Below are 24,455 nucleotides of genomic sequence, written 5' to 3'. Positions count from 1 at the left end.
TTAGACTCTGTGAATCAATTACAGGCTTTTACTGGAAGTGTATATTCCCTTATGACAATCAGATTACAAGAAGCACTCATGTAACCCAAGAGATGATTCTTTGTGCATCTTTTCCCTGTTCTAATCCTTACCCGAAATTGAATTGGTGCGACTAGAGAGGAATGTGAATCAGGTAGATAAACTTTAAAAATGAAATATTTTGCTGCCAGAGCATGGAGCTCTTAGCATTTATCTGTAGCAGTAAAATAATGAACTGGGGTTAGCTGTATTGTAAATAATGTATTTATATACACCCGTTCCTAGTAAAAAAAAAAAAAAAGGCAACCTTTTGGGAAAACAATGTATGCTGTCTCTGCTTCTGGAGAACTGTGGTTATTTCTAATCTCAAACTCATTAAATTATACCGAGTAGACGCATTTCTTCTCTTGGAGAAGAAAATAGCCTTTCTGAGCGAGATAACTGTTTAGTACAATATGAAAAGCCTGTGAGTCACACGCTTCTAATTTGAAATCATTAGTCAGATCTTTTTGTTGATGTGGCTTTCTCCCCAAAACAGAAATTGCTACAATTAGAGAGAGACCCTACTGGGATGTTAAGCATATATACTTATACACAGGGCGTTCTAACATGCAGTTTTGTCTATCAATGTACAGTATTTGTGATCTTTTATTCTCAAGTGCTTTTTCCAGCCTTTATTATTGCTTGAGGCAACATAGCTCCCTGATTGAGTCGCAAATGCTTAGGCACAATACACATGTGCTTTCATTTCAAAATAGGATTTGATCCAGTTGGCAGTGCATGTTACATCTAATTACCATCAACAGTTGTTGTAATATATATACTGAAGTTATATAGTGCTCTGTGTTTCCCACTGCGTCAAAGAGGATTGCTGTTGTAGCAAAGGCATCAACAAGGAGTTTAGTTGTGTGCTGTATTATTCCTCCTGGTCTAATTATTTTGTTACTACTGTACATTGTTTGTACATGTTTCTGCATTGTACATTAATGTATTTTCTTTCTTTTTTGTCCTTTCTTGAATCAGCAAAATGCAGAATACCTTCTATATTTAAACATGTTCATGTTCTGATCAATTAAATAATAGTTTTGTTTGATAGTTGTTGACAGAGATTCTTAATTCTACATTGGTGATGTTTATTGAAAGCAGACTTACCTGATAAAGAGAGAATGGTACTATGAGAATATTATTCACAGTGTTAAAATATTCTTATAATGTTCCTGGATTTCTGAATTATCAGTTCTGGTTCACTACAGTAGTTGCATAATGAAATAAGTATATTTGTAAGCATCAGTAACTAACAAAAAGGACATTAATTGGTCATTCATGTCCTGCTATGGATTTTGATAACAGTCTAGATTAAGGCTCAGACAATGTGTGATACAGTGATACAGGGAAGAATGAAACCCTTAGCTGCTGGAAGTGCACATAATGCATTGCTCCACAGGGTCAATGCAATTATTGTCATAAAAAAGCAATTATAAAGATATTTGGCTCACAAAGTATATATTGTGTGTGTGTGTGTGTGTGTGTGTGTGTGTGTGTGTGTGTGTGTGTGTGTGTGTGTGTGTGTGTGTGTGTGTGTGTGTGTGTAAGAATTGTAGTTTTAACTACAATTCCAGCTCACAGGCTTAAAGTATCTTATTCTGTATAGCATTGGCATTGTAGGCAGTGCTTTACAGGAGGAGATACAGTACAACAATACATAAGCAGAAATAAACAGTGAGGCTAAATGTGCTGCAGTTACAAAAATAAGCAGCATATCAGTAAAATCCTTGTTACTGGAAATGTACAATCTAAGCAATATACTAAATGACATCTGCAATATATTTCCATATTTATGGTGACAAAGTTAAATGCAGATGATAAATCGAGAGTCTGATAGGCGATATGCTATGATGTGGTTACATAGTAGATGAGGTTGAAAAAAGACATAACTGTTTATGTTTTTGTAATACACATAATTCTGAACCCCATTGTACTGCACTACGGAATATGTTGGCGCAAATAAACTATAATAATAAAATGTCCATCAAGTTCAACATATTCTAAATTTATATGACCGATACATTATCCTATATTTGTATTTACAGTATTTTGATCCAGAGGAAGGCAAACAAAAAAACACAGTGAAACATCATCCAATGATGTCTCATAAAGGGGAAATTAAGACCCTTCTGACGCCAAATAATGACAATCAGATTTCTCCCTGGATCAACATCCTTCCCATATTTACTTATTTGGTATATCCCGGTATACCTTTCTTTTCTAAAAAGACATCCAACCTTTTTCTGAAGATATCTATTGTATCTTCCAGCACACTCCATGGGTAATAAATTCCACCTTTAAACTGCCCTTACTGTAAAGAACGTTTTCCTCCATTACTGGTGAAATCTCCTTTCCTTAAGGGATGACCCTGTCATTTGTACTGCCCTTGGAATAAATAGTTCATTTGAAAGTTCCTTGTATAGTTCCCGAATATATTTGTATATAGTTATCATATCCCCTCTTAGATGCCTATTTCCTAATGTAAACAATGTACATTAGCTAGCCTTTCCTCAAAGTAAGATTTTCCATCTCCTTTATTAATTTGGAGGCTCTTCTCTGCACTTTTTCTGGTTCCATAATGTCTTATTTATGGAGTGCTGCGCAAAACTGTACTCTTTATTCAAGGTGTGGTCCTACTAATGCTTTATAGAGGGGAATAATTATTCTTACTTCCCTTCCATCCATTCCCAGTTTAATGCAAGATAAGATCTTATTTGCCTTTGCAGCTACGGCATGACATTGGAAACGATTGCTAAGCCTGCTGTCTACTAGCACTCCTAAATCCTTTTCATCAAGTATCCACCACATTTTACCCCATTTAATTTGTAAGTCTCCTGTTTAGTTTTGTTTCCCGAATTAATAACCTTTCTGTATTAAATCTGTATTAAAACTCATCTTCCATTTACCTGCCCAGGTTTCCAGTCTATCCAAGTCTATCCTTCTGGAGAGAAATTACATCCTGCTCTGATTTTACTACCTTACATAATTTAATGTAAACAACAAAGATGGAGACTTTTCTCTCTATGCCAATCTCAAGGTTATTAATAAACAAGTTTAAAATCAGGAGTCCCAGTACCGATCTTTGAGTTACTGCAATTACAACTTTAGCCCAACCTGAAAAGGTTCTATTTATGACTACCCTCTGTTGTCTATCCTTCACAAATTTTTAGTCCAGGTGCAAATATTTTTACTGATTCCAATGTCCTTTATTTTATACACTAACCTCTTGTGTGACACTGTATCAAAAGCCTTCGCAAAATCTAAGTAGACAACATCAACTGCATTACCCTGGTCTAAATTCCTACTTACCTCCTCAAAGAAACTAATAAGGTTAGTTTGGCACAACCTATCCTTCATAAATCCATGCTGACCATTACTAATAATTTTGTTTTCCATTGGGTATTGCTGAATATTATCATGTACTAAACATTCATATAGCTTCCCCATTATTGATGTCAGGCTTAAAGGTCTGTAATTCCCCAGTTGTGACCTAGCTCCCTTTTTAAATATAGGCAACATGTCTGCTTATGACAATCTTGTGATACTGAGCCTGTGGAAATGGATTCCTTGAATATTAAATGGAATGGTTTGTCTATTACTGAACTTAACTCCTTATCCAGATATGGATAATAGCTCATTTGCCCATTAAAAATAAAACATTATATAGCCAGCATAAAGTAAATTAAAGTTCTACTTACTCCTGCCACGATGAAGGCCACCCTCATCCTCATCACCATCCTCCTCATCCTCCGTGGGCAGCAACATTACAATAAAAAAACAAACTAATAGCCATTAACCCCATAATTACCTTAGCGGTTAGTAACCGCTATAGTAATTAAAGGGCATCTACCCCCTCCCCCACCGCCTCTACCCATTGATTGTGGCTGTGGTAAACCATGCCCACAATATGGGCATGGATTGCCACAATGGCAATGAATGGGCAATCTAAAAAAAAAAAAAAGAGGCACAAAATAAAACACATTACATTTAAATAAAAACAAGCATTTGACAATAAAGTAATTGGTTGTGACTGTTGTAAACTAGGCCTAGAATATGGGCATTCATTGCCACAATGACAATGAATGGGCAACTTTAAAAAAGAAAATCACAAAAAATACAATACAGAACATTGAAATAAAAACAAGCATTTGCCAAAAAATGCATTGATTGTAACTGCGCTTATCTATACACAGAAAGATAAGCACACTGGCAGTCAATGGGCAACCTAAAACAAAATGCAATTCAAATTCAATCAATGTGTCTTCACACTCTGAATCCTACTCCGGCACCAACGCTTGAACCTTTACGCAATGGTCAGCAACCTGATGTGAAGAAGTCCATGGTCCTCTGTTATTGAAGAGACGTTTACGGTAAGGCCGCGTCCATAGAAGGCTCATGCTCACAACTGAGCATGTGATGTCACATGCGCCTGTACTTGAAGAGATCCGTGGCCTGCAGGGTTGTGCAATGGGGGGCATGGCGAGGGCGAGCCAGTGGGGCATGGCCAAGATGTCACATGAGCGGTTCGCCTTCATTGATTGAACCGTACACCTGACCGGCCATCACGCGGTAAATACAAAAAAGTTTGTCTCGCTACGCATCGGCCACCCCGGCGCTCACGTGCAAGCGTGTGATCTATGGACATGCGCATTGGCCTCCAGTTGTTTGTATTTGGAGTGAGCGACGTCGCTCCCACCTCGGATCAACTATGGACTCAGCCTACGGTTGGACATCTCCTTCAATCTTTTTCACATCCTCCCCATAGCACAGAAGATCCCTTTTCATTGAGGTGCAATCCATTCCTTCCACAAAGATAGCACCTTTTAGAGAACGACTCCCAGTGCTTTAAAAATCCCCAACCCTACTTCATACACCACTTTCTTAGCCATGCATTAACCTCCCTAAGCTCCAACTGTCTCCCTGGGGTAGTGCATGACACTGGTAGTATTTCAGTAACTACTACCTTGGAGGTCCTTGCCTTAAACTTGGCTTGATACCTGAAATCATTTTTTAGGACCCTTCATCTTTCTCTAACTTTGTCATTTGTGTCAATGTGTGCCCCAAGATTGCCGGGTCAGTCCCAGCCCCTCCCAAAAATCTGTCTACCAGATCCGCAATGTGCCAATCCCGAGCACCCAGAAGGCAGCAAACAGTTCGGTTCATGTGGTCATCACAACAGATTGCCCTGTTCCTTCCTTCCTAATAATGGAGTCCCCTACCACCATAACCTTTTTTGTTCTTTGAGTATTCCTGCCCTGACACCCCCAATATTTTCCTTCAATCTGGAAAATCTATTGGGCTAGGTCATCTCAGAACGGGGGCAGCCTCTTTCCTTGGAGGTCCTTGCCTTAAACTTGGCTTGATACCTGAAATCATTTTTTAGGACCCTTCATCTTTCTCTAACTTTGTCATTTGTGTCAATGTGTGCCCTAAGATTGCCGGGTCAGTCCCAGCCCCTCCCAAAAATCTGTCTACCAGATCCGCAATGTGCCAATCCCGAGCACCCAGAAGGCAGCAAACAGTTCGGTTCATGTGGTCATCACAACAGATTGCCCTGTTCCGTCCTTCCTAATAATGGAGTCCCCTACCACCATAACCTTTCTTGTTCTTTGAGTATTCCTGCCCTGACACCCCCAATATTTTCCTTCAATCTGGCAAATCTATTGGGCTAGGTCATATCAGAACGGGGGCAGCCTCTTTCCCTTTCCCCTGCTTCCCCTTCTAACTGTTTCCCAGCTACCTACCTGTTCCAGGCTCTCATTCACAGCTCCACCCCCTGCACCACTAGTCGCAGCCAGGGCCTGCTCAGTGAGCATTACACTCCTTTCAAAATTGTCAATGTTACAAGTTGCCTCTTCATATCAGCCATCTGAGACTCTAAAGAGACCACCAGCGCACATTTCCCACAGTAGTACTGTATGCTCCCTGGAACAGCTGCTCCAAGTGCCCAACCATGGGGTAAGATGTGCATTGAGTGGCATTCTCAATCCTGCTCATTGTTGCAATATAGAGTATAAAGTGCTAACAAGTTACTGTACTTCAATATACCTTATTTAATACCTTCCTTGTTTCAAATTCCCTTTGGGTTCTAACTCCACACTTTATACAAACTGCACTTGAAACACAACTGCAATTAGGTCACACAGCTCAGCAGGTGATGTAATATTATGATACTTGTATTACTGCTGTAAAGTGCTTTGACCTTGATAGCGCTATACAGTGGCGGCCGCCTTTAATCTCCTACGGCCGCAACCGCAGGATTTTTAAAAACGCGGCGGATGCGGCGTTTTTTCTGCAGGTTTCGGCGCCGTGGGCGCTTTCAATGTTAATTGTCATAAGCGCTGTCTGGGCTATGTGGCTGGCGCGCGGGAAACTCCATTACAAACGGAGAATATCCCCACATTTTTACGGGCATATAGGAGGTTTAAAGGGGCCGCGGCTGTATAACTAAAAATATACATATATATGTACCCACCATAACATAAAACATATATATATATAGATATATATATATATATATATATATATATATATATCCATCCAAGGCATTTATCCTACTACTCTGATAAAGAGACATTTGCTGTTCAGGCGAACGAACTGAAACAAAAATTCATCAATAGAAAATATTTTGCAAGCCATTTAGACGACACCAAGATGCAAGTAGAACAATTGGATAGATGTACATTATCAGAATATAAAAATAAAAACAATTCAAAATCTTCTGAGTTGAATAATCTAATTTCATTTATTACACAATATAATCAAATGGCACCCAAAAGTAGCCACATTTTTAATAAGCATTGGCCGATCCTTCTTCAAGATGACACACTGCACAGATTCTTTCACCTAAACCCACTATAATTTTCACTAAAGCCAATAATTTCAAATAAAAAATAGCACCCAGTTGCCCTCTCCCACAACCTTTATAAATTGTCAATCAACATTTGTCATTTATGTTTTGTGGAATCCATACGGCAGAACATCCCCTCTGTTTCTTCCCCCCCATCCTACACCTCTTCCTAACTCTCCTCCTGCCTTCCTTGAGTCTTTTTCCACTGTCTCAGAGGAGGATGTGTCACTGTTGATCTCCTCTTCTCCCTCTACCACTTGCCCTCTTGACCCCATTCCCTCCCATCTCCTAAAACCTCTAGCTCCTACTATAATCCCTACGCTTACACACATTTTTAACTCCTCCCTCTGCTCTGGAACCTTTCCATCCTCCTTCAAACATGCAACAGTCATACCATTACTCAAAAACAGCAAGCTTGACCCTACCTGTCTTTCTAACTATCGACCTGTCTCCCTCCTGCCTTTTGCCTCTAAACTACTTGAACGTCTTGTATTCTCTCGCTTGCTCCATTTTCTCAACACCTATTCTCTCCTAGACCCTCTACAATCTGGCTTCCGCACTGCTCACTCCACCGAAACAGCCCTCACTAAAATAACTGACCACCTCCATGCTGCCAAAGACAGAGGTCATTACACTCTGCTCATATTACTCGACCTCTCTGCAGCATTTGACACCGTGGACCACCCTCTTCTCCTCCACATTCTCCATACTCTAGGTATTCGGAACAAAGTTCTATCCTGGATCTCATCCTACCTCTCCCATCGTACTTTTAGTGTCTCTTCTGCTAACACCTCCTCCTCCTCTATTGATCGACACACAAATATACTTTTCAACACCTGACCTTACACCTACTGTACAAACCAAAGTTTCTGAATGTCTCTCTGCTATATCATCCTGGATGGCCCTCCGACGCCTTAAACTCAACATGGCTAAAACAGAGCTCCTCATACTTCCTCCCAAACCTGGCCCTACTACCTCCTTACACATTACTGTTGGAACTACAATCATTCACCCAGTAGCCCAAGCACGCTGCCTAGGGGTCACACTCGACTCCTCTCTCACATTCGCCCCTCACATTCAAAACATTTCTAAAACTTGTCGCTTTTTCCTCCGCAATATAAATAAGACACGGCCTTACCTCTGTTGTTCGACTGCTAAAACTCTGACTCAGGCCCTCATTCTCTCCCGTCTTGATTACTGTAACCTCCTGCTGTCCGGCCTTCCTGCCTCTCACCTGTCTCCCCTACAATCTATCCTAAATGCTGCTGCCAGAATCACTCTACTCTTTCCTAAATCTGTCTCAGCATCTCCCCTCATGAAATCCCTCTCCTGGCTTCCGATCAAATCCCGCATCTCACACTCCATTCTTCTCCTCACTTTTAAAGTTTTACATTCTTCTGCCCCTCCTTACATCTCATCCCTAATTTTTCGGTATGCACCATGCAGACTCTTGCGTTCTTCTCAAGGATGTCTTCTTTCTACCCCCTTTGTATCTAAAGCCCTCTCCCACCTTAAACCTTTTTCACTGACTGCCCCACACCTCTGGAATGCCCTTCCCCTCAGTACCCGACTAGCACCCTCTCTATCCACCTTTAAGACCCACCTTAAGACACACTTGCTTAATGAAGCATATGAATAGCACTGTGGATATTCTAAACATGATACATAAAGCTTGGCCCCCTGCAGACGCACTTACCAGAACTCCCTCCTACTGTCTCTGTACGTTCTCCCTACCTACCAATTAGACTGTAAGCTCCTCGGGGCAGGGACTCCTCTTCCGAAATGTTACTTTTATGTCTAAAGCACTTATTCCCATGATCTGTTATTTATATTATCTGTTATTTATTTGATTACCACATGTATTACTACTGTGAAGCGCTATGTACACTAATGGCGCTATATATATAAAGACATACAATACAATACAATACAATATGTTGGGAGGACAGGGAGGTCGTTCAAGAGAAGAATATACGAGCATGTACTGTATATAACATCAGAAAAGGATTGACTACCCAATGTGTCTCCCATAATTTTCTAACACGTCATAGCTAAAGCCCAGATGGTTTGAAGTGCCAAGCAATAGAAATTGCATCTCCCAGTTGGAGAGGGGGTAATAGACTCAAACATATCAGTAGGCTCGAGGCTTACTGGATCTATGAGCTAAAAACCCACTCTCCGAGTGGTTTGAACATAGATTTTGATCTGGGGGTATTCCTTGATAATTGATCTCCTTGGAAGTAGTTATTTCTCTCTCCTCCAAGTCCTTGTTTACTAGAATGGTTCACTTATTATATATAGTTGAAACATTATCCACATTCTTTTTGCTATTAGCTCTCTTTGTATGACGCTTATATGCACAAATAGTGTCAATCCTTGATATATATTTGTCTGAAGCATATGGCATACTTATGTCTTCAATGTGTCTATTATTGTATGTACTGCTTCATTTTCATTGTATTATGTTTTGTTTTTATCATATCTTTTTGTATGTTGGTATCTGTGGTTTGTTATTACCTTTTCGGCTGTTATCTGTGTTACAGCCGATTGGCCACTTTTTAAACCAATGGTAGTGAACGTTTGGGTATAACAAACCAGACGGAACTAACACTATACAAACCCCTGAGGAAGTGACGCACATGAAACGCGTAGGGTCAGAGGTCAAGCTAATCTCACGAGACACGTGTGCAGCGTTTGCCGGCTTGGTGTTTAACTATCAACCAGCGACAAGAGATTCTTCTCCCTGACGTCCGCCCCCACACCGGAGTTCCGGTCTATGGAGTGTGCTGATTGCTGTGGGGTTCATCTGCAGATGGTCCCCCACCACAGAGGAGAGAGCTACAATCTTCTTGCTTAGTTGAATCGCCTGTTTACTCTGTATTTTTTTGTGAGTAGGATTATGTTTTTACAAATCGGACCAGCTGCATCACGCTTCTCTATTTAGCTGTATTTTATTGTTTCTTAATCTTTTCAATAAATTAGCTTAAGAGTGAAAAGGCAAAAATTGCCAAAAAGGTCGCCGCACCACCGTTTTTTGTCCTTAATAATACGTAATAATAATTCGTTTATTTTTCACCCTCTTTGCTTTTTTCTCAAGTGGTACGGCGACCTTTTTGGCAATTTTTGCCTTTTCACTCTTGATCAATTTCACAACACAACGCACGATAGGGATGGCACCCAGCAAGTGAAGACAGGAGATAGAAGAAGGTATATCTCATCTCTGTGAGTGCCTGTTTTTTCTGCTTATTTGGATTCAGTCTTGGCAATAGGAGGTTGTCCATGTATATGTTACGCCGGTGCTGCCCGCAGACCAGACCCGTCCCCTGTGCTGAGGTGGGACGTAGGGATACACGCACCCGCAGCAAAGGGAGCGCGTCCGGAGTGTGGTGTTAGTGTTGCCAGGCCAGGTATAGTAATGAAGACAATACTTGCTGGTACCGGTAGTAGAGGAGGAGTAGTATTTGCCGTTGCCAAGATCAGGGATTGGAGAGTTGCGGATGGTCGAAGGTACAAGCCGTGTTACAGGGACGCCAGAAGTCACGAAGTCCAGGTAGAGCCGAAGTCGAGAGCCAGAGGGGGTAGTCGTCCAATCCGCGTCAATACCTGAGGAGTCACTGAGAGAGTATACCAATGCTTCCATACAGAACTATGTCGAGCGACGAGTGATGGGAAGCACAGGCCTAATAAAGCTGGGCAGGCCAATGGGAAGAGGGGGCAGGCCAGGAGGACTGCAAAGAGTCTTCCCTGATAGGAGGGAGGTGTTACAGCCCAGATGAGTATAGTTATTGATTTGCATGGGACTGTGTGATGCTTGGGGGCGACGCCTCACTGCAGGAGCAGTTAAAAGTGCTCTGTTAGGCGTGTGCTCTGTAAGCTGGGAATACATGCACATAACGTCTGGGGCTGGCGTGCGTGTGCGCGTGGATTCGGTGACTGACGCACGTATGCGCATGGGGTCAGAGACAGACGCACATGTGCGCATAGAGCGCGGAGCTGGGGACACACGCAGAGGCTGCGGTTCAACAGGCACCTCTTCGGTTGGTGCAATCCTGTGATGGCGAGGAGCCAGAGTGCCAGTGGCAGACAACGGAGGTATGTGGGAATTGCGCTGCAGACGCTTGGACGCCTGAGTACCGACGGGAGGTGAGTAATGGTCGCGCTGACGGCGCTTAGACACCAGATTCCTTACAGTATATTGGGTTATTTATCTGCAAAATTGCATCTCACTGAATGGGACTTCATACACCTCCACCAGACTTCCACATCCTGGAATGAATTATACATTAAGGCTTGCTTAGGGTGCCTCCTGGTGTATCATCATTTTTGCTTATTACAGGAAGCTTAGGATTTATATGCAATCCGTTTTGTTTCCGTTTTAAGTGCACCCCATATTCCTTGAGCCCCATTTCCTCCCTTCTGGTAGACTCCATTCTCTAAATAAATTATCTTAAATGTTTTTCAGCCGTATTTTATTTGTCTGTTTGTCTGCATTTTGTAATATTTATTTATTGTTGTTTGTTAGTATTTTGTGTTTTTTTGAGTTTTGGTTTGTCTATTTGTGAGTAGGTCCTTGTATGTTATTGTTTTGTGTATGTTCTATTGTGTCAGCAATATACACTATGATTTTCTTCTGTGTTTAATCCCACATATTACGGGACGTATCTTCGTGAATCCGACAAGTTGGCCCAGAGGTGTAAGACTTCCAATTCAAGTTTATTTTTAACACCTGGAAGATATTGTGGACATTATCTATGGACCATTTCTAAAGGTGCTGGTTTGTATTTGTTATTTGTCACATTGTCATGGCAACGCGGCATCATTTGATGCCGTGCAGCCATATTGACAGGAGTTACTTGCAAGGGAAGATGCCGGGAGGACTCAGTGGACGCCGGGAGACGCCGCTGCCGAACACCACCACCCAAAGCTTTACTAGGTAAACCCGGACCCTGGAGATACATGGTTAAAACCCGTAGTCTCTGGGTCATACTCGGACTGGTGGCAACCCTGACCATAATAGATATAATGTATTATATGCAAAGTTCATTTTACACTTGTATTTCTGGATTTATATGTAAATATTGATATATATAAATAAAATAGAAGTGGTAATAACTTTCCTATAACACACTGACCAAATGGGAACAATACGTTTAGCTGCGTTTAATAGGTGGAGGACATAAAAATAGGTACAGTTGAAAGTAGTGTATGTCTTTATTTATATAACGTATAAAGTATGGCATTGTTATGTGATGTTATAGTTGCCTCCCAAATCCACTTTGTGCTACTATCGAAGAGGATCGATTCAACCCAAACAAAGAAAGATCTGAGTATTTATTTTGTGTTTTGAATTAATTTTTCTCACAGTGGTACCCCATCATTTAATCTTGAACTCATCTTAGTAATACAAAGGCTTTGCTCTGTTAGATCAAAGAATTCACATGAAGTGAGTCTTCAAATATGATAAATATTAATGCATCTCCAAACTACTTCAAGGCATTGGAGCAGGAGGGCTGCATAAAAGCTCAGTTTATCACACACTGTGTAAAGCAACTTTTGAAGAACAATTACAAAGTTATTCATTTTGGTAATATTTTTTTTCTTCAAAATGCATTTTGCATTAGACGAAGTCGACAGAGAAAAAATGTGTTAGATTTTGGGATACATTTATATATTGTTAGGAAAATACCGTAGTGATAGATGGATAAGGCAGTTTTTATTTTAAAATATGATTTCAGGAGTAGAACATTGCACCCAACTATCCATTTTATCTGAGAAAGAGAAAATAGAAGGTGCGCTCAGTAAAAAAAAACACCTCCAAGCATCAAAAAAAGAAAGATTGTAGAGTAATGTGAATTAGATTAATTAGAAAAGAATTCTTAATATTCAATACACCAATAAAACTTTGTGTCACTATATTGTATATCATTCATCAATCATGTCATGCAGAGTGATGGAGGTTTGGGTCCCAGGCCGGGGTCATTATCTTTGAATTTCATGGATTTTAATTGTTTAATTTTTCAGCCATTGTTCCTTTAACAACATTTCTGTAATGAACTTCCTTTATTTTATTACATAATATATATTTAATAAATAATTGGTGCAGGGAGGATGGAGGGTCAGGGGGGATGGAGGGTCAGAGCTGTCTCCACGCTCTTTCTCTCCCCACTCCACCCACTTCCCCTCCTCTCTCACTATGCTCTCTCTGTCTCTCCCCAATCTTTCGACATACACTTTCTTTTCCCCTTTCCTAATTCTCCCTTTCCCCTATCCTACAATGCTCCCAACGCCCATTCTCTCACCATGTCCACCCCCCACCCCCTCTACCGCTCCCCCATTCTCACAAAGATACAGTACCTTTTTGTAGTGTAGATGCTTCAACATTAGACACATGATTATAGGTGCACTTTAGTTTCTTTGTCAATATGGGCTAATGGAGCTTTATTGCAAGTAAGAACCTCCTCTAAAGGCACCACAACACATACAATTTATTGTATCAAAGATCATTTTACACTTGTATTTCTAGGTAGGAAGCAGGGGGTCTCTGGAGCTGAACACCATCAATGTCAGATCCGTGGACACCCTACTTCCTGAGATACTTACCTCCTTAGTGGGTGCCAGTATCTCATCTAAGATTCACATCACATGGGCCAATAAGAAGTCGTGACATCATATGCAGCTTCCTAATGGCCCATGTGACCGGAGGCTTTAAACCTGGGCAGGTACTTACCCATATGGAAGTAAGTATATCAAGAAGCAACTGGGTCCCCAGAACTTTAATTAATGCGGTTCAGCTCTGGAAACCCTCTGCTTCAATACGGCATATATTACATTTATAAAAAAAAGAAAGCAGGTTATGCTGCTACTCTCTCCCTCTTGCCGCCCACTGAGACCTGCCACCCCTAGACGGTGCCTTACCTGCTTTGGGACGGGCCTGGGACTGGTTCCCTGCTGTAATTAGCTGAAGGTTCCAAGTGCCATCTAAATAGACATGAAGTGCAGCTCTCCACGGCTTTCACACACAGGCGAAAATAAGTACAATAAATTCAGCTGGGTTTAATAGGTATGTATGTATTTCTGTAACAACAAAAAAGAGAAGCACACACTCAATAGCAAAAAACTGCTGTAATACTGAATAGTTAACTGCAGACAAATGCTCACTTACGACATGACAAATAAAACCTCACAGTGGATAGTGTCATATGGGTACCAGATATCCAGCTATTCCAGGACAGCAGTGGTTGAAGAAATCCAGAAGCAAACCTCTGACTGCTGATTGCCAGCTCCGATAAGTGAGGCTGCGCGGAAGCCCCCGTCCCTCTTTTACCAGTACCCACAGCTTGTTTAATAGGTTTTGTACCCACCTCAGAGTGCCCCATGTTGGAGTTTTGAAGCCCTTTCCGTGGGGCTTAAAACTTTCTCTTTTTGATAATAGTACACGCAGTAAGAGGGCTGAATCAGTCACTCTAACAGAGCGCCTCTCACAGGTGATCGCAGGGGTTTTATTTCATTTTAAATAGTACAATAATGTAGCAGGGGGTCTCCGGAGCTGAACCTAATTGTTTTCAGGTCCGGGGACCCCCTACTTCCCTAGATACAGGCCCTGTCATGGGGTGCCGGTATCTCCTATGCATGGAAATGTCTTGCGTCACGTGATCGGAACATTTCCATTCATAAGCAATACCGGCACCCCATAACGGGGCCTGTATCTCGGGAAGCAGGTGGTCACCGGACCTGAAACCAACGTGGATCTGCTCCGGAGACACCCTGATCATCTACACTAGTCATAAATTTTAATTGAAATATTTAGTAAGCACCAATACACAAACCGCCCCCCCTGTGCCCCCACATAAAACCAATATTTGTTTTTATAGACACAGGATTAATACCATAGGCCGGCGGGGGTCCCTGGGTGCTCCCCACAGGTGTCCGCAGGCCCCGCAGTGCCCCCTTAGGTAGTCCCTGCTAGGCTCGTGGGCCTCCAGGTGGTCCTAGAGGTTCCCTGGGTCATCCCCACAGGTGTCCGGGGGCCCTTGGGTGGTTTCCACGGGTGTCTGGGGGCCCTTAGGTGGTCCCCATGGGTCCCTCACAGTTGTTGGGCCCCTGTTCCTCCCCGCAGGTGTCTGTAGGTCCTCAGTTGGTTCCCGTGGGCACCCTTGGGTCCTCAGGTGGCCCTGTGGGTCCCCGCTGGCCTGCGGTACCATTCCTGTATTTAAAAAATAAACATGGCCTACATTTCAATAAATACACCTCCCCACCCCAACCCCCACCAAACACATACAGTACAGTAATGGGCAAAATAATTATTATCTAGATATGGATAATAGATCATTTGCCAATTATTAAAAATAACATTAGCCAGGCAGCATAAATAAATAAATAAAAACCATTCTACTTACCCCTGCCAATGTGAAGGGTGTCTTCGTCTGCATACTGCAGTGCCATTTCCTCCTCCACTTTAAATAAGGATTAAGAGAACCATTTGAGAAAATAATCAAATTGTGAACCTAATGGGTTTCAACTTTATAGATTGCAATAAGTATATGAGAAATCTTACTCTAATGAAACATTTCCTCAAAAAAGATGGAAGACATTTAAGGGATTAAAATGTTAGCGATTTTCACATATTAAAATAAGGGTTACACAGCTTTACATTTATTTTGTCTATTTTTATTTTCCCTTATGTACAGTATATTACATAATAATAATAATTAATACATCTTCTGGAAAGATGCTAAATTCATCCACTGCCATAAGCAAATGTTAAGATTTTTGCAATAACATTTTCAAATAATGATATGTGTTTTGTGGTACAGATGTAGGCAAAATTATTGCAACCCATGGCATGCTCCGGCGTGTGAAATGACGTGTAGCCTCTCTTCTCCTTGCATGCGGTTGATTTAAAAAAATGGCCACTTTTCCCACTGGTGCATTGTGTATATCTCAATTTGCATATCATGGGTTGCAATAATGTTGGCTATATCTATACATCCTAGAAATCCATGCATCAATTTATTTCAGAACAAGTTACACTTCAGAATAGTATTTCAGCAGGTAGATAAAATGGATAGTTGGATGCAGCAGTAAACGTTTTATGTCCTGAAATCATATTTCACTAAGGAAAACAAAACTGCAACCTTATCTATCCACTTCACTATTCCCTCACAATGTGTACATCCTAACACAGTTTTCTCTCTCTACTTTGTCTAAAGCAAAACGCATCCCATCTTAAAGAACAAAGATATTTAAAAAACAAATGTATTTTGAGTTATTCTCCAAGTTGCTATACACAATGTACAAAACAATACGCTTTTCTACAGCCCTCCTACACCAATGCCTTGAAACAGTTTGGAGATGCATAAATATGTATTGTATTTGAATATGTACTTCATTTGAATTATTTTATCCAACAGAGCAAAAATCTTTTGTATTGCTAAGATGAGTTCAAGAATTGAATAGACATTGCCAAACTGGAAGACCAGCTTCGAAGGATTAAATGGGATATTGATGGCCTTACTTGCATTTATAGTTATTCTGGAGGCCAGGGTCATGTGTAGTATGATTAGCCCAGATAGGTTCAACTCAGCCCCCTTTCCAAATCACTCCAAGTCCTTTAATATTTCCTTCACTTTATTGGAAAAGCAGCAGTAAATACAGGCACTTGTGGATGGTGTGTTGTAGTGATTTGTAGTTAGAAGCAGGTGAAAAGGATAAGGCCCTGCCACTAGAGCAATTACAGGAGGGGTACTCACTCAGCCAGTGTTGGAGGTGGAAAAGGAAGTCCCAGTGTATGCTGGGTAGCAAGATAATCCTTCGAAGCTGGTCTTCCAGTTTGGCAATGTCTCGTGCAGTTATCCAGATTGCAGTTTGTACAACAGCTGTGTTCTGGTAATTCTTACTGTAGCAACCTCTACCATCATGCCTAGGTTCTGAAGTCGTTAAAGACAGGGACAATCCAGCCTCTGTAGTTTGAGGGCTATAGTGTTTCAGGGATTTTTTCTTCTTCATATTTATCTGTTGGCAAGTACTATTCCCACATTATCTGATTATATTGTTCAAGCTCCACAGCTCCACAGCTCTCACACACAGGCAAAAATAGGTTCAATAGGTACAGCTGAGTTTAAGGTACATTACAAATTGATAGGTATAGTACCTGCTAAATAGGTACAGTTGAAAGTACTGTATGATATTGTTATGTGATGTTATAGTTGCCTGCCATGGATTCACTATGTGCAAATATCCCAGATAATCTATTGAAGCACATCAAAGAAAGATCTAAATATTTATGCATTTTTTAAAAATATTTTTTTCCCCCAGAAGTCCCCATTCTTATTCATTCTTGAACTCATCTTAGCAATACAAAAGATTTTTGCTCTGTTGGATAAAATAATTCAAATGAAGTACATATTCAAATACAATACATATTTATGCATCTCCAAACTGTTTCAAGGCATTGGTGTAGGAGGGCTGTAGAAAAGCTTATTGTTTTGTACATTGTGTATAGCAACTTGGAGAATAATTCAAAATACATTTGTTTTTTTAAATATCTTTGTTCTTTAAGATGGGATGCGTTTTGCTTTAGACAAAGTAGAGAGAGAAAACTGTGTTAGGATGTACACATTGTGAGGAAATAGTGAAGTGGATAGATAAGGTTGCAGTTTTGTTTTCCTTAGTGAAATATGATTTCAGGACATAAAACGTTTACTGCTGCATCCAACTATCCATTTTATCTACCTGCTGAAATACTGCAGATACTATTTTATGTTCTGAATACATTATAGCCCACTGAAACAGTGATTTTTATTTAAAATATAGATGATAGACAGCACACTCAAGAAAGTTTAATGTTATTTGCAGGGTACAATAAGGAACAAAGAGAGGACACCATTTCCTCCCAATACAATATATACACTGAAATGTTCCAGTATTCACTGACTATCTGATGAAAGGTCAAAACCGGAGTATGCAAAAAAAAAAAAAAAAAAAAAAAAGAAGAACCGCATTTAATGAAGACAGCAAGATAAACAAAAAACCTGGAATAATGTCACATCGGCAAGGAATACACAAAAATAAAGGGGATACCACAATGGGAGAGGAACAACAAAAAATGGGGGGAGGGGGAGGGGGAGGGGGAGGGGGAGGGGGAGGGGGAGGGGGAGGGAGAGAGAGAGAGAGAGAGAGAGAGAGAGAGAGAGAGAGAGAGAGAGAGAGAGAGAGAGAGAGAGAGAGAGAGAGAGAGAGAGAGAGAGAGAGAGAGAGAGAGAGAGAGAGAGAGAGAGAGAGAGAGAGAAAAAAAAAAAAAAAAAAAAAATATTATCCAGACCCTGACTAAGGACTTTACGGTTGGATTTTGTATCTATTGAGAATTGTACTCTCTTACTAGGATTTGGACTCAGGTTTAGGGAAGTACCTTTTGTCCCTTTGGACTTGAGGGAACGGGCCTGAGGAAGGGGTTCACTTCCCGAAACGTTGCCCCCCTGGTTACCCACCCACTACATACACACCCTCCCCTTTTTGTTGTTCCCTCCTCCTCTCCCATTGTGGTATCCCCTCCCTTGTGCATTTGACCCCACTTCACTACCCCTAGGGTCCATTTTTGTGTATTCCTTGCCGATGTGACATTATTCCAGGTTTTTTGTTTATCTTGCTGTTTTCATTAAATTCGGTTCTTTTTTGGCATACTCCTGTTTTGACCTTCCTTCCTAGTCAGTGAGTGCTGAAATATTTCAGTGTATATAGTGTTTTTTTAATTTATTTTCCCTTTTGTATACGTAACACCCCTATTCCCACCCCTCTGCAGAAGATAGGTTGTACACAAAATCAGTCTCTTTGTACTCTGCTGACAGGATTTCTACCTGCTTCAGCATAGTGTAGCTCAGTAAATTTTACATCTGGTCTCAGGGCTTCTCTGGTGGATCCAGGACAAAGCTGTAGGGAGGAGAATATGTAGAATAAGTAGAACAGGGCACCAGGAACTTTGAAACAGGATGCTTGCTTTTATTGTCAGCACCAGCTGACACATTAGGATCAGTATACCAAGCAGCAATAATCAGGGCAGGTTCAGTTCCCTGTAAGTCATACAGAACTAGTACCTCACACTACCCCTTCCACGTGTAGGCTGGCTCCCCCCCCTCCCACTTTAGAGTAGCTGCTCTTGGTCTCCTAGCTTCAGGGAAATACACTTAGGAAGCTTGCCCTTCTCTGCTCAAGGAGAAATGCTTCTCCTTTATTCTCCTGCCTTATGAGATGCTTGGCTGCTTTACTTGCATCCCCTGGGGCCTATACACTGGAACAACTGGGCCCTACTTAACCCAGCTGAACTTCTCAGGTCTGTCTTCACTCAGGACCCAGGGCACACCACCTAATCATAAAGGGCGGTTCCCCAACGTATATACCCTGGGGGTGGGAACCTTTCCTCCTCCAATCTCTGGGCAAAACTCACTGTTGCCAAACTGTCACCCCACTGGTCACATGGCCTACTAGATCTTTCTTAGCTCTGAGTCATACCTCATGTGCCTGGGAGCTGCAACATTGTAGCCTAGCTAAGAGCCAACTCACATGCAGGATCAAGTGTAAGGTTTTTAACCCCTACACTGCCAGAGTGCTGCCCTAGCCTGCATGCTAAAAGGGTCTGGTTTTAGCAAGGAGGCAGAACAATAAGTAACAAAGCTGCACACCAATAGCATATAGTAAAAGATACTTGCAATGACCGGTGCTCCTGGTTCAGGGAAATCTGCCTGAGAGTCCTATGAATAAGGTAAAAAGTGATGATCCAGGGCACAAATGGATTTCCAAAAGATTTAATGTATCATAACAGCACAAAAACACGATGTTTCGTCCTTCTAATAGGACTTGTTGTGTGCGCGCCTATTCACTATCAGGTCGCGCTGATGTCATCATGATGGTTCTCCGTCTAGCATGGTTCCCGATTGGTCCCGACTTCTCGCGAGTCCTCTTCGTGGGTTGACGTCATCGTTAGTGGATCTGGTCCTCTCTCCTCAAGCGTCGTCCTTGCCGTCTGTCCGTTTCTTCGCGCATGCGCAGTACGTTTCCTCCGGTTTCCTCAATGGATTGAATGGGGGGTGCGGAAATATTCTGTCATACCATTAGATCGTCATAGGAGAGGAGAATCACAATATGCGCAAAGAAACGGACAGGCAGCAAGGACGACGCTTGAGGAGAGAGGACCAGATCCACTAACGATGACATCAACACACGAAGAGGTCTCGCGAGAAGTCGGGACCAATCGGGAACCATCATGATGACGTCAGCGCGACCGGATAGTTAATAGGCGCGCACACAACACGGAGGGATTTTTGAGTCAGCTGGAGATCAACGTGGAATAATTGGGGGTGATTACTTTAAATTCATTCACATGCTTATTGACTATTTATACTGGACCTTTTTTTTCTCTATATGCCAGTCACTTGAAAATGTCCTCTTAGAAGGACGAAACGTCGTGTTTTTGTGCTGTTATGATACATTAAATCTTTTGGAAATCCGTTTGTGCCCTGGATCATCACTTTTTACCTTTAGCAAGGTGGCTACATATATTTAACAATCATATTCTGTTACTATATTTGCTATTACCACCGCTTCTCGAAAGCTGCTATGTGCATTCACCACCATAGAATATATTTTCTCATGTTTAAACAGATATTTCCACCTGCGAAAATGCTTCTTTCGTTTACCTTTATTACTGCCCTCAGTATTTAAGTATTTATTATTCCCCTCCTTCCCTCCTTTCCCTCCTTCTCTCCCTCATTCCATCTAGGTTGCACAAGGTTAATTTCTCCGAGTAGGACTTGGTGCAGAATCTGTATTATGTAGTTGCTGTTGTCAGCACCGCTTCAACTCTACTAATATATCACTATTGTCAGCATTGCTTCCACTTGACTAAACTATTACTGTACCACACTACTTCTACATGCCATGCTATTTCCCTGTGCCCCCTGAGGATAGGATTCCTATCAGCACAGCTTTCAATTCATCCGATATGATTAACCCCACAGGGTTACTGATGGTTGTCTGTACCCTAAACACCATCATGTTTCACTGCAGTGAACATTTCTTCACCCATTGTAATGTGCATTAGTTGGATTCTACTGTAGGTACTCTACTAGATACTGCAATTGCTCATTTTTCTTAGAGCTCAGATATGTTTTATCTGCTGTTTCAATTCTTCTGTAAGAATAAATGTATTCTCTTCAAACGTACAAATAAGAATAGATCAAGCCCCAGGACCCTTGCACCGCACCCCATTTATCATGTTACATTTACAACTACCATCTTCTACATGCCAATTCTTGTGTAGAATAACCTTGCATGGACTGTAGCATTGAACTTGGGGAGTATAGGACAAATATTGTAAATCACTTCATATACTGTAGCACATGCTTACAGAAAGGCAGATTCAATGGTTTCATTTTCTTTAATATTATACAGTATGGTGCTGTATTTTTCACTGAGCTTACCCCAAGTTTACAGCTGGGAGACCTTAGTAAATAGACCCCTCAGCATAAAGTATACAGAGCTTTAATATCAATATAAAGGGTTCTGATATTGAATATTGATGTGGCATAAAACATTGTTTTAAATAATCTCCAAATTACAAATTAGTGCTATCTACTTTGCATTGGGGAGACTAACAAAGACCCATGCTATGTTGTATAGGGAGAGCTATTAGCAGCCAAAGGATACAGGTATTAATGCCACATTATAAATCATTGGTAAAATCTTACCTATAGTACGGTGTTCAATTCTGGAGGTCATAACGCTAGATAGACAAACAAATGAGAGATTGTGCAAAGAAGTGTTACTATAATGGTGCGTCGTCTATGACAGGGGAGCGCAATCTTTTTACCCTGCGCCCCCTGCTGGCTGCTCCCCTCTCTACGTGCCCCCCCTCTTACCTTTGCGTCGGCATCATGACGTTACGTCATTGGACGCCACGTTGCCATTGCGACGCGTCTCCAGAAGCAAGGTAAGTGCAGTTTACAGAGGTCTTCGCTGCTTGCCGGCACTTAATTTAGGTGCCATCGGGAAGCGCGTGGGGCCTCTGTAAATACCGTGCCCCCCGCAGACGGGGGGGGGGGCGCGCCCCCACAGTTTGCGCACCGCTGGTCTACGATATGGATATTTACCAGGAAAGACTAAAGGACATCGATATTTACAGTTTGAAAAGGGAAGGGGGCAGGATATAGGGTAGAAAGATTCAAATTTATAGGGAGTTTGGACAGGGAAGAGCAAATAAAAATATCACTTGTGGACACATTACGCAAACAGGTCTGCAACCCTGCTTTTCACCATTATCTCCTAGCATACAGTGCTTTCACTGCACTAGGGATTCTGGGAAATGACATGCAAATGAGCACACAGTATCACCTTTTGCTTCAAGGGAGACATATCTCATAAAAAGGGATTTGGAACAAGCGGTCATGCCCTGAACTTGGAGGAAGGGAGGCAGGCTCATGAGAAATGGGAGAAAACATTTATTTGAAGAAAGGGTAGAGAATTTGTGGGATAACCACCGACCAGGAGTATTAGAGATTAACACGGCAAGGGAATTAAAAAATAATTAGACATAACCCGATCCTAAATATAAGAAAGCCAAAAATCAAACAGGGTCTTAGATTTTGCACTAGAAATTAAAATAGGCAGACAAGGACAGTCAAGTGATCTCCCATCAAATTCAATGTTTATTTGTTAAGGTCTAAAGAGCAATGCCCTGGTCCTTCTTACCTGGTTGTCCATGCAAGTGTAGCCCTGTGTAATTTTGGGGTTACATGCCTCTCTCCTTCTGTGCAGTAAACCCTGTTAAGAGGGTAGGTTTGCCAGGAGTTATCATGAGGTTTGCCCTCAATCCCCTGTGAGGTGTAATATGTAGCAAAGGAAGTGACAGCATGCCCTGTGTCCACTTACAGTGACATAGGGGTGGTGCCTCCTGGAGCTATATAATATGCATCACTTCCTAAAGTTACTGTGTCAAGGCAAGAGCTGTGAGTCTGTGCAGTTCAAGTGTCAGTCTGTCAAGTGGAGCAGAGTGTGACAAGCTGACCCTCACTGTGCCAGGGCTCTGGCACAGATTGTGGCCCTCCCTTAGGGGAGAGGATACAGACTATTCCCTTTCTCTATTAGAGTCAGGAACTTCATTGAGGTGGGCAACCTTGAACATGTGCGGCTAAGTACTGGTCGCTATGATGGGCAGTCTACCATGGAGGATGTTAATAAAGATGCCCTTGATTCAAAGAACCTTCTTGCCTGAGACTGGAGTTAATCAGGGAGAAGCTGCACCCAGGGGTTCTCTTCCAGAGACTCCTCCCTGCTGCCGTGGGGACCTGGAAGAGATGGAGGCGCTGTACCAACTGTAAGTACGAACTCAGCACTACCTCACGAGACAGTCCTGGTGAATTCCCCAATACCATCAAGCAGGAGACTCAGGAGTCCTGTCAGCCAGCAGGTGCACCACACGACATGACGTAACTTGGGGCAGTTTTCTCACATAGGGGTCAGTATGAGAGGGGCCCAGGGAAACACCGTTACACAAGAAAAGAAAAACAACAGGCATTTATTACAATGAATGAAATTAAAAGAAAATTGTTGGTCTCCCATACATTTTGTACATTTATGTTTATTATTCATAGATTAGAGATGTTCACTTGACCCAGTGTTTTGGTTTTACCTCTAAAATGTTTCAGTGTTTGGTCCTGGTTTTTCCCCAAGCACCTCGATTTTGTTTTGTGATTATGACTTAAATGTGAATTTAAGGGGAAAAGAATTATAACGTCAAGATTCGTCATAATCTAGTTTTTTCTTCCCATTCATGTCATTTACAATCTACTTCCCAAAAATAATGTGAATAATAATAATTAAAATAATGTGGATGATTACCATAAAATATTATAATAAAATGTGAATAGTGTAAGTGATTATTGGTGCACGGTCCTATTTTATGGATTAGAATCCATTTTTATCATCTTCATCACCATAGTTGTCGGCATTGTTGTGACCTAATATAAGATGATCCCCACTGCAATCAACCACACACAGTTCCTTTTCAATTTGGAGTTACTCAAACATGTTGTAGTTTATTTTAATAAATACTAGCCACTTATCAGCACTTTTTGAACTCGGCTGAATTCAAGTAGCCCCGATCAGCTTTTCGCTGCTGATCGGCACTCCAGAATGGAGAGTTTTTCGGCAATCCAGCCCGCCAACTTAAAATTGGCAAGTTGGTGGAGGAGAAGCATCGGCAAGGGCGACACTTACAAAAAATCAGGCCTTTTCCTGTCTGTGATTGATGCCGGGGGTCTCCGGAGCTGATACCAGCACCGGAGCCCCCCGGCATGCATCCGAGGCAGGAAAAATGCATGTAAAGCCCACTTCATTACCTTAGCGGCTAACCGCTAAGGCAATGAAGGGGTTAAACCACCGTGCCAGCTTTATTGTGGGTAGCGGGGGTGGGTGAAGGGGGTATTTGGCCCTTGTTGTTTGTTTAGGGCTTGCGGGGGGGTTGCGGGTGCACTTAACCCCTTCACAACTGTAG

The 24,455-nt window shown here is 41.7% G+C and overlaps 1 protein-coding gene across 2 annotated transcripts in view; it reads left to right on the top strand.

Annotated features, from left to right (window-relative positions):
* SERTM1 (serine rich and transmembrane domain containing 1) overlaps positions 1-24,455 on the top strand; it is a 92,425-nt gene that overhangs the window by 905 nt on the left and 67,065 nt on the right. The window lies entirely within an intron of this gene.

Source organism: Ascaphus truei, chromosome 3, assembly GCF_040206685.1.
Source record: "Ascaphus truei isolate aAscTru1 chromosome 3, aAscTru1.hap1, whole genome shotgun sequence".
Taxonomy (NCBI): domain Eukaryota; kingdom Metazoa; phylum Chordata; class Amphibia; order Anura; family Ascaphidae; genus Ascaphus; species Ascaphus truei.
Note: the sequence above shows the minus strand (reverse complement) of the source record. Positions and strands in the feature narration are given on the sequence as shown.